Source organism: Meles meles, chromosome 3 (assembly GCF_922984935.1).
Source record: "Meles meles chromosome 3, mMelMel3.1 paternal haplotype, whole genome shotgun sequence".
Taxonomy (NCBI): Eukaryota; Metazoa; Chordata; class Mammalia; order Carnivora; family Mustelidae; genus Meles; species Meles meles.
The window spans coordinates 162828913-162846743 of NC_060068.1; the positions used below are offsets into that span (position 1 = coordinate 162828913).

General features: G+C 34.7%; 1 protein-coding gene across 2 annotated transcripts in view; it reads left to right on the forward strand.

Moving 5' to 3' along the window:
* The first annotated feature begins 16734 nt into the window (after positions 1–16734).
* The window catches only part of CDH9 (cadherin 9), a 134787-nt gene continuing 133690 nt past the window's right edge, over positions 16735–17831 (forward strand). For both annotated transcript variants that reach the window (XM_045999950.1, XM_045999951.1), the window contains exon 1: positions 16735–16822. The gene's annotated coding sequence lies outside the window, so the exon portion shown is untranslated. The remainder of the gene's footprint in view (positions 16823–17831) is intronic.

A 17831-nucleotide genomic window follows, 5' to 3' on the forward strand; every position in this document is an offset into this window, starting at 1 on the left:
TCCTCTTAATGAATGCAGAAAAGGCATTTGGCAAAATGCAGAATCCATTCTTGATGAAAACCCTCAACAAAGTAGGAATAAAGGGAACTGCCTCAATATCATAAAGGCCATACATGAAAGACCCACAGCTAGTATCATCCTCAAGGGGGAAAAACTGAGAGCTTTTTCTCTATGCTCTGGAACAAGACAGGAATGTCCATTCTCACCACTGTTACTTTACATATTACTGGTTTCCTAGCCTCAGCAGTCAGGCAACAAAAAGAAATAAAAGAAATCCAAATCAGGAAGGAAGAAGTCAAACTTTCTCTATTTGCAGATGACATGATGCTCTATGTACAAAACCCAAAAGACTGCCAAAAATATTCTAGAACTGATACAAGAATTTTGTAAAGTTGCAGGACACAAAATCAACATATAGAAATCTGTTGCATTCCTATACACCAATAATGAAGTAGTTGAAAGAGAAATTAAGGAACTGATTTCATTTATAATTGTATCACCCCCCCAAAAAAAACCCATAAAATACCTAGGAATAAACCTAACCAAAGGGGTAAAAGATCTGCACTCTGAAAAGTATAAAACACTTATTTCTATATCATTTTAGAAACTGCGTCTGTGGGATTCTATATAGACTACAGTCTTTCAGTAAGATACAGAAAAAGCAAAATATTAAATTTTATTTTTCCAGTCATAGCAGTAGTTGATTATACAATCTAATTTTGTGACATTTGTACTTTTGTATGAATATTGGTATATCTAAGAAATTGGGAAAACCTGTTTTATTTGCACTTTGAAATAAAACTGCCAACATCGATGCACTGATTTCATGGTTAGTTGCTATCTGCCAATAATGTTTTCCAAACTAGAAATCACTCTAAGCAAAGAGAGGGGGCAAAATAAAGAAAGAAAAAAGAAAGAAAGAGAAAGGTAATGATATTTCTGCACAAAGAAATTTGAAATTGTGTCAATTACTTGAAAAAATCAATTTAATTATAAGCAGGTCACAGTGTGTTTGGTAGCTCGAGTTTAGATAACCATTTATAAAGTGTATCACTGCAACTTTGGTTTAATCAGTAATATTACGTAATGGCAGGAGAAAAGTCTAAGGGTGCTGAAACTGAAACAGTTTTGACTTTCTATGTGATTGATAAAACCTATTTGAAACAGAAAAGTTAATTCTATTGTCAAATGCAGTATCAGTGAGAAGCCTTATTTCATTTTCATGGTAGAACAATAGGAGATATATAATTCTGCCTAAATTTGTCTCACTGTTCAGTTCATAATTAAACACACTGTCACAAGTGCTTGTTCTACTTTTATATTAGTGATTAACAAAGGAATGATTACACCTAAATAGTACAAATTGCTATTCAAATGGAATGATTCCTTTATATCTGTATATGTAAATCATCTACACTTAACTTTTCTCTAAAATTTTGATAAAAATTATGTGTACACATTTATAAAAGTTAAGACATTTGCTTTGTTATAAAGGTTATATTTCTATAAATTTTAAGAGGTAATAGTTAAATTGGTAATATACTTCTCAAATCATACAAACATATTTTGTATATGTGCCTTCAAATTCTGGAAAATTCTGAATATATTATTTGCATTTTCAGAGTGTCATGTTTCCCTTGAGTTCATGAGTTTTACTGTAAGAAATTAATATGGAAGTCTATATTTTCTAAAAAATATATGTGTATGTGTCTGCATTAAGAGTTTATACTCAAACTAATACACTTTGATGATTCTACTCTATTTTTCTGGATTATAACACAGGATTAAAAGCTTTTTTTTATATTGGATTGTCTTAATACATCATCTGCATAATTTAAAATAATAATAATTTTGCTAAAATTTCCATTCAAATGGAGAATTATATAGTCAGTTTGAGTGAGTGGATAGAATATGGATTCTAGAGTTTTAGAGAAACAGTTTCTCAGTACTGGATTCATGGCTACCTATTATGGGAACTTTCTCTGCTTCAGTTTTTTTCTTTGTTTGTTTTTTTTTAATCTTGCATTGGAAAGTTAGGTTAATTAAAGGTATTTCATGTAAAGCACTAAATATATCAATATTGCTTAAGAAATCAAATGTATTATTGTTTTTATTCAGATGGCCATTAAATTTTTACTTAACAAAATTAATTATTACCCCCTCCCATGTCCTTGTTATAGTGGGAGAGAAAGGAACACAAATAATAGAACAAAGATCTTTTGCTTGAAAAGCATATAGTTTCATTTGCCACATGTTAAACAGGAAAATGCTAATTTAGATTTATGTTTAATATTTTGGAGCATACAGCAGGGGGCTCCTATTTCTGCTTGCACAAGGAGGAGAAAGAGTTAAAGAGGAGAAGAGTTAAAGAGTTAAAGAGAAGTATTTGAGCTATGTCTTGGGGGTTGAGTATGTTTGTTCTTCAGGTAGATTGAGTTTAAAGGTAGAATAGTCAGGGAGGGAGAGATTAAAATGAACTGGAAACTTTCTAGGCAGAGGGATAAGCATATGGAGGTAAAAAATAAACTGACATATACAGCTACCTGAAAATAAGAGCACATGGCTCAGATTCAGCCATGTGTGCAAGAGATGAAATTTTATACCATAAGGAGTCACATAAGCCATCTGTAAAGAAAAGAGATAGCAGATCTGTGAGTCACCCCTTCCCTACTTGAGGTTAATTTAATTGAGACACCAATTTTTCTAGAGGACAATAACCAATTCAGTGCTATGATAACTTAAGATAAGAAAAGCATAAAAAGTGAGCTCCACATTTATCTCAGCTTTTTCTCTGGGTGTGTTTTCCAAAGGTGCACAGGAAAATGGAGTATAAGCAGAAATGACTATATTGCTGTACAAATGGAACAGATTAGAAACCAGGGTAATTAAATTTTGGAGACAAGATATGAGAAAGGTAGAAATTACATATAAGGATTCTCCAAAATATATATAAAAATTTCCCTGGTGTCCTTGGCTGTACATATTCAAAGCAAAACTCTGGGATGCCTAGGACAGAACAGATGCTGGGAATCTAAAGAGCCAAATGGAAATGTCAGTGTTTTCATAGTGCTGAAATATTTTGGTGTATGAACCCAGCCAGCGAGAACACTGAAGATTCTGACTATCAGTTGAAACTGTGAAAGGCACTGGGAGAAAGATTAAACAGGAATAAATCTGCCCTAATGGGCCTAGAACCCAGTTTCAACAGGATCAAAGTGATCCATGAGAATCAGACTACACAACAGAGCAAACATCAATACCTTTTAGAAGAAGACTGCACAATTCACATTCTCAGGACATATTTTCCACAATGTTCAGTATAAACAAAAAATCTCTAGACAGGTTAGGAGATAAAATAGGCCAGCGATATTTAGGAGGTGAAACTGTCAGTAAAAGCATAAAAATATACTTGAAAATAATACAGATATTAGAGTAAGCACAGCATCAAAAGAGTGAGGATTAATTTGTTAAAAGGGAAATCAGTTGCCAAATGATTCAATAATACCAGGCTGGTATTAACAAGCAAAAAATAGGATTAGAAAAATTGAGAATAGTTTATTAGAAAATATCTTATCTGAAACAGAGAAAGAAAAAATGTAATGGGAAAGAGAGAGCATAAGAAAAATATAGCATTTGATAATAAAAATGAACACTCATGTAATTGAGGTCATAGATGAAGAGAGTGGGAGAATGGAACAGATATATTTTTATAAGGAATACTGGGAATTAATTTTCCAAATATAAAATGATACATCAAATCACATATTCAAAAAGGTGAGTAAATAAACCACAAGAAGAAGCAGAGAAAACTACAACTAGGAAGGTCATAACCAAACCTCAGAGAATGAAATACAGAAGATAAATTGTAAAATAAGCCAGAGAAAAAAGAAGTGTTATCTTTCATAATCAATAAAAAGGAAACTTTTTTCTCAACAGAAACTTTGTCTCAGTAGAAGATAAAGAAACATTATTTTTCAAGTGCTAAAAGAAAATAGAACAGTTAACAAAGAATTCTATATCCAGCAAAAATATCCTCCAAAATCCAAGATGAAATAAATATAGTCTCAGAAAAACAAAAGCTGAGATAATTTGTTTGCAAGTATACCTCTACTGCAGGATATGCTTTATCTCAAATGGAAGTAGGCGAGTCTAAGAAGGAATAAACAGTATATTTCACCACAGAAGTGGTAAACATATGATTAAATATTAAGTACTATTCATTGTTCCAAACAAAATTAAATACGCCTTATGCTTTATAAATACATAAAATTAAAATACATAACAATTGTACAAAAAGGGGACACAGGAAATAACATTATTCCACTATAGCTATTTTTTGTGTTGTATTACATGCTGTAGAAATACTAATTTGTTGTCTCTAATAATAAAAAATATGTATTGTTTATAATACATTTTTAATTTCTAAGAAAAGCAGCAGGGAATAATAATGAAAGATACTAAAAAAAAAAAAAATCTAGTAGAAGAGTGGCACCTGGATGGCTCAGTCACCTGAGCATCCAACTCTTGATTTTGGCTCAGGTCATGATCTCGCCCTTGTGAGATGGAGCCAGTCGTGGGGCTTCCTGCTAAGCAGGGAGTCAGCCTGGGATTCTCTCTCTCCCTCTCCCTGCTTCTCCCCCTGTTTGCATTTTGTCTCTCTCTCTCCCTCAAATAAGTAAATCTTAAAGAAAACTAGAAGAGAGAAAAATGAAATTTACAAAATATCTACTATAAAGAATTGCAAGGAAAGAAGAATAAAAAAGAAAGTGACAAATAGAAAACAAAGAGCAATAATGGTAGATTTAAACCCAACTATGTTAGCAATTGTATTAATTCTAAATGATCTAAACATTCCAATTAAAACACAACTGTCATCAGACAGGATTTTTAAACAGATAACTCAAGCTGTCTTAAAAACGTACACACATTTAATGTAATAAATTATATATGAAGCTGACATACCCAGAGTCATGCCCTACTCTAACCATGTGCCGTCTACACAAGCATGACTCTAACGCTGATGACATTGTTAATGCAGCTGGTTACTACTGTGCTTTTCTCACCCAGAAGTCAAGAGATATGCTCTCTTGTTTGCACATTGCAGAGGTTCATTAAATACAATTTGTATTCCCTCCTTTGGTTTCCTCTATAACCGTGTTGGCAGATTCTCTTTTTCCTACATGCAAAGGAATGATTTTTCCCCGTCATCTAGTCCTTGCCACATTTTGCATAATTAATACTCCATGAGCAGGCTTTGTCAATGTTAGCTTTCAGTGTTAGTCTGGAATTACAAAATGAAAAAAAAAAAAAATCAGACATCTGAGATTTCAGCTATGAGTGAACAGATACAAAATCAAATGTTGGTCTTGGCCCAGAACCCAAACTAGAGGAATAGACAGGATGGGATGATATCTGTAGGCCACTGAAATGAGAAGAATTCTTGAAATGATCAGAACGTTGTCCCTATAGATGCACTTCTGTCTCTTTTAAAAGCAAAAATTCCAAAGTTGGTATTAGTGACAAACTTCGTTCTCTGTTGCAACGTCATTGCCTCATTTGGTCCTCCCAGGGATCCTTTGGTCAGTTTCTTGTTTGTTGTGTGAAAACAGGCTGTGAGACATGGAGTAACTTGCTCAGATTCACACATTTACTACATAGAAAACTTGGAATTGTTATCTAAATTATTAAACCCATTCCACTAAAGCATGGATGACAGAAAAAATCAGACAAACGTGCCCAGAATATGTAATCTGGTATTCTCATGTATATAGCACACTAGAAATAACAAGTGTCAGGAAAAAAAAAAAAAAAAAGACAAAGTTGAGTTTGATAACAACTGTGCCACCTGCTGATTGTGTGATTTGGCCATTAAATTTGACCATTTCTGAGTCTACATTTATTTGTTGTGAGAAAATTCATGCATGCTTCTTTATATTATTGTGCAGTTCCAATGAGGTAAATTTAAGAGGTACTTAATGGAATAACTATCATGGTTGGTTTTCAAACTATAGTAGCTTTTACTGTGAAAAAACAAGATCAATTATATTTAAGTACAGTCTAGTTCGTCTGTGTACATTTTTCAGTTTATGACCTGAAATTAATATAGAGATATTAAGATATTAATCCCCATATACAATAGTGTTGACTAATGTTATATTTCTTTTTGAGGTGTGTTTATAATAAGTATTAATCTATTTTTGCTTGTTAAATGATTCTACTGTATAAGGTTAGCCATACTTTACAGATAATGAGGTGATTACAGACAACTCTTTCTTTTAGGAAAAAAATAAAACTGAGGTCTTATATATTAAACAACTGGCTAATTGAAAAATTTTACAGCACCCTTTATGAGCCCCACTATACGACAGCAGGTAATAGTATGTGTGCCGGTACTGTCACCATGTGTAAATAAGGAAAGATTTTAGCCTCTAAGGAACTTAATAGTCTGATGGAAGGAAATGGACCTGACAACAACAAATACAAACACAAAACACAGAAGGAAATGTATGTCCATTAGTGATATCTGAGGAGGAGTGGTAAATTGTTACCCTTGCTAAAGAGTAGTAAGGGTATCTTCACTGAAGGAACGACACCTTCACGGAAATGAAATAATAAAAAAAAAAAAAAATACAGAGAACAGAAAGATTTTCCTGGCAGAAGGAACAATGAGAAATATGCAAAACAAACAAAACGTGGTATATTCAAGGAAGTATGAAAAATTCATTTACCTTGAGCACTACGTATTGGGATTGGAAGCATTGGAACCTGAAGTCTTAGGAGATCTCTAGACATCACATACTTAGACCTTCTGAACATAAACAGGGGCCAAATTTGTAAGCACATTCTCAGATCAACTCCCAAGACTGCGATTATTATCTGATCAGTCTGCTCATTGGAATCCTCAGGGAGCTATTGAAATTGCCAGGGTTTGGGCTTTACCCTAAAACAATTGAATCAGAATCTCAGGATGAGGAGCCCACACTCCCATGATTCTCACGAGAGACCAGGGACAAACATCACTGATACAGTTCCTCCAACCAGGGTTAGACACTAAGACAGCAGGTTTAAATCAAAGGTCTGTCCTGTTTGTTAGTTTAAAACGAAAATGTGTCAAGGTTATTTTCACTCTGTAGGGTTGTAAACTATTCCTTTGGTTTCTTGAAAGAGGAAACTCAGACTTTCTACTTTGGTATTTCAGTGCTTCTAGCAAAGTACCATGGATGTGAAGGTACTCTTGAAAGGTTTGCTTGTTTACGAAGATGATGTTAGAGTCACTGTTAAACTCAGAGCTTTCAATCTTTTTTTGGCTTTTGGCTGTACAGTTAAGATATATACACACTTTTTTGTAACATATTAATTATAATTTTATACAATTTATACTACTGATCCCATGATCACATTATAATACAATGTGTTGTATTTACATTGTTGAATACACAATATAGCAATTTGCAAGGATGAAATAAACAACACTTTAAAAAATTCAATTTAAAATAAAATGAAAAAAATGAAGGATGATAATGTAAAATAGATTTTTATCTTTAAAAGACTTAAGAAAAAAACAAAAGGATTATCGTTAGCTGGAAGCTTTGCAAGGCATTTATATTAAAGCATGGATGGAAGTCTCTTTATGAGCCACCCATTAGAAATTGTTGTTTACTAAATCAAAACATGACACACACAGAGAAATAAGTATTGGCTTATTTACTGGGAAATGTTTTTCTTCCTTCAATATTCTACAATTCATGCTATTTGCATGAGCAGATTATTGCAAAGCCATTTGACTTAAGGGTCAATGTTTTTTAGGATTTAAATTCTATATATCAGGCTTTTCACTATCAGAGTTTTTCAATTTATATTTTTCTTGTGAAATTTTGTGGAACAAATGCCATTATTTTTTGTTCTTCCATTCATTAATAAATAAAACCTAAATATAGAACCTATATTACTCTGAAGACTGAATACAGATATGCAATTTCCTATCTAACAACAACAACAACAACAACAACAACAAAACCCCAAAGCAAATAAGGAAAAGGAACCAAAAGGTATTCTAAGGGAGGAAATAGCAGACAAAGAGGAGATAGTAAGTAAATTTTAAAAGCTTGAAAGTAGATGAAGTATTTTACCAAGAAAAACAAATCCCAAATTTTCAATTGTAAAAGCTGATACAAACTTTACAAAAAGAAAATGTCCATAAATATTAAATAGAATAGCCTGCTTAATGCCTTTGAACAGTGTTTATCAATAGAATTATAGAAGTGTCCACAATATATTAAGTAGAAAAGCAAGATGAAGAGAAGTTAATAAAATATGCTGTTTATTTTTAATGAAAACACTAAGGGTAACGTATAAACAATATAGATAATAGAGTGATAGGTAGACAGGCAAAACATAGGTACACAGATACAAAGATAGATACATAGATATAGATGATACATTTTAAATATGATTATATGAAGTATGAAAAAATTATACAAGAATCTGTTGATGTCAGTACCTACATGGAAAGAAGGGGTAGTAAAAGCAGAAAGGAACATGGATGACCATAAAAAAGAGGAAAAAAAAACCAAAAATGTTAACATATTCATAATAAAAATAGTACACAGGATATGATCCCATTTATTTAAAATTAATTGTGTCTGTGATGTTAAATGATAGCAAAAGAAATTTTCTTTGTGTTATCAAGTAATTTTATTTTCTGACTTCTCGGATGAATGTAGTGTTCATGTACAAATTTATAACAAAATATTTTAATTAAAATTAAAATAAATGACTAAATGTTTTTATTAAATTTAAATTGTGTTTGAAACTTACATAAAGCGCACAGCATACCATTTACTGGCTAACTACTCTGTGCTTGGCTGTGTGCTAAAAAGATACAAAGATGAATAAAACTCGAGGGTTTTACAACTATATTTTTCTTTAATGTAGGTGTCAGTGTAATTTTTGTTATAACATGTTCTTTTTAGAATACTTTTCTGACTAACATAATCTGGACAAGCATTTGTAAGTATTTCCAGAGAGTCACCCAAGAGCCAAAAAAAAAAAAGCTTTAAATTATGTTTAATACTTATAAATCATTCATAAATTGGCAGGTTTTTCTAAGCTTGTTCCTTACTAGAATTTATGCTAAATCTAAATGCATATTTCTTACATGTCATATTTTAAATCTTTTTGGCAAACATAAACATTTTATTATTATTATTATTATTATTTTAGAGGTGGGAGGAGCAGTGGGAGAGAGAGACTCTCAAGCAGGCTCCACACCCAATGCAAAGCCCAACGTGAGGCTCCATCCCACAACCCCAAGATCATGACCTTAGCCGAGATCAATAGTCACCCAACTGACTGAGTCACCCAGGTGCCCCAAAGATAAACAGTTTAGATAGAATTCTATATTGTATAAAATTTGAGGATAATAAATCTCTCTAGGGGATAAACTATATTCCCTTTACCTTTGCCCATTAGTGCCTGAGTTGTGATGCATGGTGTGGCCAGCAGGCAAATGAGGGAGGTGTACAGTAAGTACAGTGCTTAAAAGGATGGGCATTAAACTTAAATAGAACTGGTTTCTGCTCTAGATTCTATCAACTGACTAGTTAAGTGGATTTTGATGAATAACTTCATTAACCATCAGTTTCCTTGCATGATATCAAGAAAAAAAAATCTATCTTGCAGAGTTGTTTTAAGACATTTATAAAATGGCTGCAATTTATGCAAGTATACAATAAATCATAGCAGATGCTATTGTTCAAATTAGTGGTATTATCATGACTAGTGATAGCAGAAGCTAATATAATAATGGGCATGGTATCATTCACGTAATAAGTATAACTATAAGCAGAACTTTTTTTTTTAAATGGCATAGGACTTGTACCAGCTATCCATGTTCTGCATGGTTTATAAATATCCAAGGACAGACTTCAAGGATTCTGTGAAGTTCCTAAACTTGCATCTTCTGTATGAAGCCTGGAATATGTCAAGGCTCCCTGAACTATGAAGAAAAAACAAAGAGCAACTAAGACAGTCACTCTGACTCCAAAATTCTACTCCAGCTGCATTATTTGGTGTATGGCTCACTCCAGGACCCCAGAATCCCTGGTCCATATTTCTTTGCCACAGCTTAATACAGAACTCCTTTTCTTTATATTTTTTTCAGCCTTCTCTAAAAAAAAAAAAAAACGTTACTCTCTGGAGGCAGTGTGTATGTAGTCATGGAGTGAGAACTGAACAACAGAGTATGCAGTGGAGTAGTTTTGATAATGACTCATGGGATCAAACATGAGTGAGCAGAGACGTGAGAACCTCAGAGGAGTGACAAACATTAAAAATGATGTGGCGTCGATGGATGAGAGGTCCTGCAGGGAGGTCGAATTGCTGGCATCAAGGTAACAAAGAGAGTGATTCGAAAGTAGGAGTCAGCATAGCAAAATTGGGATTTCTGAGAAAAACATATTTATGCCATTTTTTTAAAATATTTTATTTATTTGACAGAAATCACAACTAGGCAGAGAGGCAGACAGAGAGAGAGAAAGAAGCAGGCTCCCTGCAGAACAGGGAGCCCGATGCGGGGCTCGATCCCAGGACCCTGGGATCATGACCTGAGCCGAAGGCAGAGGCTTTAACCAACTGAGCCACCCAAGCGCCCCTATTTATGCCATTTTTGATGGTTACAAGTAGAGATACTAAATTAGAGGTTAGGAGCAAACACCAGTAAGTGACATGTACATAGGTGCAAGGGAAGGTTGATCGAGGAAAAATAATCTTACAGGGAAAAAAAGTCAATATAATATTGCTGTGTCTGAATGTTTTTATTCTCCATAATTCATAATTTGAAATCCTAAAGCCCAAGATGAGGCTGTTATGTGGGACCCCAAGCAGTAATTAGGTCATGAAGGTGGGGCCTTAATGAATAAGATTACCTGCCCCTGTGTTCTGTTTAGAACACAGAGAAATCCGTCAGATGTTCCACTACATGAAGATATAGCAAAACGATACAAAGCAAGCTCTTTCCAGACACCAGATTTGTTGGCACCTTAGTCTTGAACTTCCAGCCTCCAGAACTGTGAGAATTAAATTTATGTTATTTATAAACCATCTAGTCAATAGTATTTTGTTAGAACAACCCCAAAACACAGATAAATCTTTTTATTGTCTCTGTTTTCCCCATTTTACAGGGAGGGTTGTTTGGTCTGGGAACCCTAGGCAATTACCCAAAAGAGAATCCTTGTCCTAGGAGGGGGCCTGTGGGCACCAGATCCTTTGATCTTTCTGGTTGAGATAAGGCTACATGCATGAAAAGATCATTCTCCCTCCTCTGACACTGTCCACTAGAGACATCCTTTTACCAATCATTAAAGGAAAGTAGGAATCTAGTAGCTTTCCTGTTAATTGAGGTTTTTTATTTTAGGTTTAAAAAAAATTTTTTTTTAAGTTAACATGTGCATAGAAGGAAACAGAAGGCACAAAAAGCAAAGAACAATGTCATCCACAATCACAAGCAATTTACAGTTTGACTTCTAGGTCCCATGTGTGTATCTACACAAGTAAGCATTTTAATGTGATTAAGATCATAAAGGTATGTATCATGCTTTTTTACACACCATGAATATTTACCATTTCAAAGTCCCCAAACTATGAGTATTTTATAACCAAGAATACACTACCAACTCCCTCTGAAAGAAAAGACGTAATCCTGCCTTTCTTGGTGAGTTTTGTTTTACTGAGTCAACACATTGCTATTCTACCTTGAGGCACAGAATAGAGGAAGAGCTATCAGGGTTGTCCAGAAAGGAGGGAAAAAAAGAAAAGTGTTTTGTGTTTCTTTTTTTTTTTTTCCTCTTCTAGATAGGGTATGACAATGAGATTGTAGCTGAAGAGGAGAGGAGGAAATCATCACTGTAAATGAAAAATCAAGGGAAGAGGAGTAAATTGTTGTGTAAATCATTTAAGTGATTGCTGAATTTAAGAATCATGAGAGTAGTGGTTAAAAACCAAAACAACAACAAGAACAAAAACAATAACATAATAATGAAGGAAGAGGAGTAGGAAGTAGAGTTAGGGGGAGGAGAAGGAGGGAGGAAGAGGAAGAGAGAAAGAAGGAGGAGGGGAAGAAGAAGTAGAAGAAATTAAGCTATGCTTGTACTCAGCTTCAATGAATGAGGAACAATCATCTCATTTTTAAATGATTTCAACAAGAGGAGTTAGGCATGATAATATCTGGCAAGCATGGGTAAAGAAGTGAGGGAAAATGGTCTAGCAATGACAACCAAGGAGATCATTCATTCCCACTCTAGGTCCTGTTGTACATGGGCTATGGGATTAATATTATCTTTCACGTAAGAAATACGAAATGGAAAAGAACCCTCAGACAACAGCTATCTTTGAGGCAGAGCTGGGAAGGAATGTTCAAAGAAAAGGCTGAGGATAAAAAAAATTTTTTTCTGATGTTACACAGATTCATCAGGCATAACTGGTCTATGGAATTCTCATGAATTGTGGGAAGATCTCAGAGCACACAATGACAAGAATCATGATAATGGGAAATGATGGGGGCATGCTGTAAGTAGCAATGAAGCAATGACTGGACTAAAATTGATCGTTTTTAGGCAAAAGAGGGAATAATTTCTAAATTTTGCCCCATTCTTGTTAATAGCTTAATCTTCAGATTGTAGTAGCAAATTCTTGATTTCAAGGTCTGGAGGTGGTTATTCACAACAGTTGCAAGCAAAAGTCATTATACAACGATGTGAGCTGAGAAGGCACGAGCAGCTCTTATCAGGAGCACATGTTGGTTTTACATTCCAGCGTGGTCCTATGAGTGGTGTCATGGCACAGGGAACTTCTTACAGTTGTCTCAGGGCAAAACCATGTCTTTATGGTCCTCTCTGAACCCTGCAGGACCAATTGTATGCCTAACAACTCACTTGAGTTTAAAGTTTATTTTATTTATTAATTCATCCTTTTTATTTTCCATTTCAGTGCAAGATAAACTAACATTGTGACTACTTTTTGAAAAGTTCTCAACAAGCTGTCAAGTTATTATAACACAAAATGAAAACATTTGGAGTTGTCTATATAGCAGAGTAAATAGGTCTGGTACCAATTCTAATGTGGAACCAGGGAGGTTCACCACATTAACATGTAATTCTTGGGACACCAGTTGGTTGTCCTATAATTTAACTTAATTCTGACATTATCTATCTGAAATTTGCATCATATTCCATAGGTTAAGAGTTCAGTTCTAGGAAACCGCCTCCCTTCTACCCTACTCCTTTCAGATGCCAGTTACAAGTTCGGTTGTTACCTTTACCTCTGACCAAGTGGCTATCAGTCAGAGGTTCCCAAAAGCCCTGCCTTAGGTTCAATTAATTTGCTAGAGAGGCTCACAGAACTTAGACAAACATTTTACTTACTAGATCCCCAGTCTATTATGAAAGGATATAACTCAGAAAGACCCAGATGGAAGAGATGCATAAGCTACAAAACCCATGATCTGTCCCAAGGTGCTACTCTTCCAAATCTCCAAGGGTTCACTAACCCAGCAGCTCTCTGAACCCTGTCTTTTTGGGAGGCTTCTTTACATAGGCATGATTGACTAAACCATTTTGCTTATTGGCAACTGATTCAACCTCCACCCCTTCTCCTCTCCCCAGAAATCAGAGGTGCAGGACTAAAAGTTCTAACCTTCTAATCACATGGTTGGTTCTCTTGGCAACCAGCCCCCATTCTTGGTGGTGTTCAGAAAGTCGCTTCATTAACATAACAAAAGACAACTTAATGCTCTCACCACTTAGAAAATTTCAAAGGTTGTAGGAGTTCAGTGCCAGAAATCTGGATGAAGACTAAATGTTTATTTTTTTTTATCATGACTCACAAGGATGAGCAGTTATTTTGATAGATGGAGTCCTCAAGTATGGAGATGCATTATATTCAAAGAAAAAGAAAAGAGAAAAATTCAAAGACTATGTGTTTTGTTTTGTTTTGCTTTGCTTTGTTCTGCTATCTACAATTTGTTGCTGTGACTGGGGAGAGACCCAGGACCTCGAGTCCTCAACCCTGCCCATCCCCAGGATGTCACCAGAGGACCTTGCTCTCATCATGAGAAAGAATTCAAGGATAGACAGAACACAGTGGAAGAGCAACACAGGCAAGGAAGTTTATTAAAGCAAAAGCACATCCTCCAGATGTGAGAGCATGTGAGCTTGAGAGACGGAGAGATAAAGCCACAAAGAGCTGCACACCTGGGGTTCAGGTTTTCCGGTTTCTTTTACCCACAGTTATTAACAAGGGGTTGGAATATTCATTACTGAGGCTGGGATTCCTTGGAAGCAGGGTTTTGTATTTTTTTCTTCCCTATTTGGTCAAGGGTTTCCAGACTTGGCATCTTGGGCCTATCTGGTTTGATCCCACATCTTGTGTCCTTTGTTTTAGAGGGCTGCCAGGACAGGTCTTTGACTTTCCCCATAGCTGGCATGACTTGCTCTTTGCTGGCTGCTATAATAGCCTACCCTAACGCATGTACAGTACCAAATGATTAAGAGAAGTTAATTCATGCTAAAATAATCTTGGAAAGAATAGTTCAAATAATATTTTACATTTACTGTTAATGATTTTAATGTCTGAATGCATCAGAAAATATACATCTATTATAAATAATAAGGATGATAAATATTTTTGTGTAAGCCTGTTCACTAAAATTCATAAACATTATTCTAGACTTGAAACCTGTTTTATATAATAGAGAATTTCACTTACATATGAAAACCTACAAGTAGGGATACGTAAGATATAAAAGAATTTTTAAAAATTCCAAGGGTTAGGCCCTCTGTTTTCAACTGCTCCATAATCAGTATGACAGAGAAAGGAAGGACAGAAGATTCCTGACAGAATAACCATCTTTTACATGGTAACACTTCCCCCACTCCTTTTCTAGGAGTAGCAAAAATAACTTCAAATCAGGTAATAAAATGCTCTGTTGGACTATAGATTTCACACAAAACAGTCTTTTCCTACAGTTGGGTTTCAGTGGGAAATGAAATGTATTCAACTTTAGGCATTTAAAGCTTTTATTTGTGAATATTTACCTTAAACTATGATAAAATATTTTGTTTGGTTTCTTTTCCCATTTTACATACAGTACTTTATCTCAACATTAACAAAGAGACTTCTACAATATACATTTTTATTTTAAGAATCAAGTATACCTGGAAGAAATGAATATAAAAGACTGTGTGAATTTTATATTAAATATCTTTGCCTCAAGAAAACACTCTTAGCCTCCATGAAGAATTCACTAAGCTGTTCTTAACCACTTGGATCCATCTAGCCCTGGACAATATGCATAAAGCTTTTTTACTTCTTTCTGTTCCTTCATTTGTAGATGGGCAAGTCCCTTTTTTTGGTTCATTTCCTACATTTCAAATTCACAATTATTTAAAAACCATGTACTCCAAGTTCAATTACCATACATTCATGGTGCCATGTTGTATTTGGGGATTCGTAAAGCGGTATTTTCTAAGTATTTGTTTTCCCTTTTAAGAAATGAATTTCCATACTGCTCATGCTACAAATAGGCATCTCTATTATCTGTACTTCATGGATAAATGTCACCATGGGGGGGGGGCAGGTGGCAATTTCATTTTTATTTTCTATTGTCAGTTTTCCTTTGAAGCATCAAATAGGATATTGATATTTTTGGCACTTAAGCTATTTACTTACTGAGACTTAACGAGCCGTTATAAAGTGAGCCATAGTCCCACCGTGTATTTCATACAACTATTACTAGAACTTCTTTTCAGATGGATTTATCTACTAATCAATATCCTTCTTATTGTGCCATTTCCAGAAGTCCTAAAGAGACTTCTCTTCTGAAACGGGGTTTGACTCTCTCGTGTTTTACTAACAGTTGTACAGTGTAGGCAGCGAATCTAACAGGTGGACTGTGTCATTCTTACGATGTGACTATGGTCACAATTATTTTTGGACATTTCTGGGGAAGGTGAAAATCCCTTAATTGCATTATCAAATAAAAAACAGGGTTGCAGACACTTGACATCATACTTGAAATCGTTCTCTTTCTTAAAAAGTACATGGTAGGACATCGGTTATTAGATATTTTTAAATTACTGTTTTTGAAAGATTAGTTTACAAACTCAGAGACACAGATAAAAATTCATCATTATCCATGATCTATGTGATCTGGGTTCCTTCTCTTCATTTTCTTAAACTCGGAATTTTGGTATTGAATTGAAAGAGGTAGTCGTGAATTCTGCAGGGGCTATGCCCCAAATCTCTTTTGAGCGACAGCATTCTCCATGTGATACATATTTTCTACAGATGATTTACAGGTTACGGACATGCTGTGACCTCTCTCCCAATCGCAAACAGATTAAGCAGAGCTGATTAACCGAGCCTAAAACACTGGGTTATTTTCTCCTGGGGGGGTCTTTGACAAAGCCCTCCTTTCTGAACCCTCCCACTTCATTCGCTTGCAAATCACTGTGCCTGAAGAGGTCTTACTCCCCCAGCCCCAACCCTCGAGCCCTGCAGCGCCATCAGCGGCAATATCTTCCTACGTGAGGGACGTCTCTTATTAATCAGAAACGCTGAATGGAAACCAATCAGACAGAGAGTTTCTTTGGCTTCAGCTTCCTGCCTGTCTGAGTTAAAAGTGATGCTCGAAGAGGGAGGCACGCTGAGATGCATGAAGCTTCAGCTGTGAAGATACTATAAAAAGAGAAGAGTAGGAATGAGACAGAAGCAACACCGGAATTGTCAGCGCTGAGCAGGGCTCAACTCAGTCCCGCTACTAAACAAGGTAAATGCTGTTTACTTTACCTGACAATATAAGCTATTCAGTTTTTGCTTTCTTAAAATGAAGTAGTACAAATACTGCTTTTCTCCTGGTTGCTTTATTTTGTACTCTCTCTCTTTCTCTCTCTCTCTCTTTTCCTTCCCTCAACATTTTTTGGGAAGCAGGTAAGAATACATTTTGTAGTATTTGAATAAGATATTAAGATGCTCACTGAGAAAACTTGCAATGCTCGCTTCATATTTACTTTTACAAAACTGATACCTATCAAAGCTCTTTTCATAGTGCTCAAATTTGCATATGGAGGATTATTATAAAAATAAAACTAAACTTTGCATTGTGTTAGTTGATTTGGGGGGGTCTTGAATTACTCACAGATTAATGTATACATGTATGCTATTATTATATTAATTCAAATGGACTCCTTATTTTTTCATAACTTTTGTTTAGAAAATTTGAGTCAGAACTGAATTTGAACAGAATCTGAGTCAAAAATAATGGCATCTTTATTCATAATTTAATAAGAAATGATTTCCTTATTTTTCTTATTAAAATAAGACAGTATAGAAATAGTACAAAGAACACATGTACAGATGGACATAGGCTGTCCGAATTAAGGTGATCACTATACCTAGCAAAGATTTCTTCACATATTTGTGGTTCTTACTCAAGGCAACATTCTGAATGTGTACCTCTGTTGGCTATAATTGCTCTCCATTATCACAGGCAAATGTATCTTAATGTAGTAAAGACTGGATGAAAACCACAGGAGGGAGAACTTCAAAGGCAAAATTGTCATGTTTTTCTGAAATGATATGAAAAATACAATGATTTGATGAAACAGTGTTTTATTTATCTTTGCATACTCAACATAACCATTCACATCAATTACATTTTTAAGCACACCAATCTCAAAAAAGGCAAGATGAGTTTTAACTATAAGATTGTCAGTATTTTATAGTTTTTACTTTTAGATACTGTTAACAGTGTGTGTTCTCAGAATCTAGTTTGAATA